This window comes from Onychomys torridus, chromosome 1, assembly GCF_903995425.1.
Source record: "Onychomys torridus chromosome 1, mOncTor1.1, whole genome shotgun sequence".
NCBI classification, from domain to species: Eukaryota; Metazoa; Chordata; class Mammalia; order Rodentia; family Cricetidae; genus Onychomys; species Onychomys torridus.
In genome coordinates, this window is record NC_050443.1 from 135,417,214 (window position 1) to 135,418,945 (window position 1,732).

At 57.0% G+C, this 1,732-nt stretch overlaps 1 pseudogene; it reads right to left on the reverse strand.

Annotated features, from left to right (window-relative positions):
- Nucleotides 1-864: 864 nt before the first annotated feature.
- The window catches only part of LOC118577976, a 32,908-nt pseudogene continuing 32,040 nt past the window's right edge, over nucleotides 865-1,732 (reverse strand).

Consider the following 1,732-nt stretch of genomic DNA (forward strand, 5'->3'; position numbering starts at 1 on the left):
TCATTAACCGAGACAGTTTACGGAGACCAGCAGCGGAGCGACCCCTGAGAAGTCTCAGAGGATTTCCCAGGGTTCCCACTGTTACAGTGACAGCCAAATCCGTGGGAGGCGGGTCACTCCTACTCCTGTCCAAGCGTGCAGGCTGGGGTCTACCCACCCTTGTGACGCCTCTACGGGCAGCTCCACTCGCCTGGCTGGCGCTTAAAGGCTGTGCAGGCAAATGACATCTTCTGTCGATGCTTCGCTAGGGTATCTCTTCCGCGGGATCCGGGACCCGCGGTGCCTCTTTTCTGGGATCAGTCGAGGACGTTTCCTTCCCTGGGCAAGTGGCCTGCGGGGCGCCCGGGAATCCAATGCTGGGGAAGAGCCCTTTCAGGCCGCGTGGGGGCAAACTCAGCCTGCAACCTGGACCCTGAACCTTACAGCTGGGAGGCCGACTCTCCTTAGAGCTGGGCAACCCGCCGCCGCCACCTAGAGTTCGTCGCCAAGAGACGCGAGTCTATGTCCCCAGCTTGGGCCAGCCAAACCCAATTCGGCGGCGGCCACTTCTGTGCAACTTAGATCATGCAGACGGAGCAGCGAAGGCCGAGGGCTGCGAAGGGGCCCACACGCTGTAGCGTTCAGTGTGGACTTGGCAAGGGAAGAGACTGTCGCCCACCACCGGGGCTCCAGCTGGCTCACGCGGCCAAGAGAGCTAGCTGACCAGGAGCCACGCACCAGACGATTTGGACCCAGGAGGGCTGGCCGCCGCCCGCCACACAGAATCCTCAGGGACTTGCAAGAGTGTTGCCCAGCTTTGCCACCCAACCTGGGCAGTTGTGGTAGGGCCTTTTCGCTCTCCCTGCCTCCCCAGGTTGACTTAATTCAGGCAAGTTGTGTAGCTTGCAGCGGCTGCAGCAGCAGCAGCAGCAGCCGGGACCGGAACGCGCATTCTCCAGCCGCCTGCACACCCTGTTCCAGAAAATCATTGTAACCGCCACAGCACCAAACGTTTGGATTTAAGTTTCCCTGAGTAATCTCCACCCTACCCCCACCCCACCCCACCAACAAGCAACTAATCCAGATGCCGGCAGTCACTAAGTGTATCTCAGGCGTATTTGGTTTACCCTTTAGGCAATTACTGGTGACACTTTGCCGTGACCCGGAGTTCCACGTCAGTCTTTATTGTAATGAACTGGCTATATGGATGGTAGTTTTTAAAAATTGCAGGGAAATATGTGGCCTCCAGGAATGGGTATTTATTAATTTTTCTCTCCTCTATGACTCTAGACTCTAGTCTCAGGGTCTTACTGACGACCCCCCCCCCCCCCCCTTAGCCTAGACCTAGGATGGGCTTACTCCAGGCTGCTGAGCCCCGCCACACAGAGTGTGAAGAAGAGAGTAGGGTGCAGGCAGGGCTAGAGCAACATGCAGGGTTAGGATCAAGGCGAAGGGTCCAGACCTTATCTTGATTTTCATGGGACCAATTTTACTCCGTCGTCTGACGCGCGTGGAAATCGCTGGAGGTAATCTTGTTTGGGGTCTTCCCAGGAGTCATCATGGCCACTCCAGCATGCCTCTAGCCTGACCCCTGAGACTCCCTGGCATAGTCTTTTCCCAACCACATGTCCGGAGTGAATGTAAAATGAGAGAAACTAGCCCCAGAGCCGGGACACTGCTATCTCCCAGTAGCAACCCTTGTGGCCACCAGCAGGACGACCCTGGAGGCGCCATTTCCTTTCTTTGTGCTTTA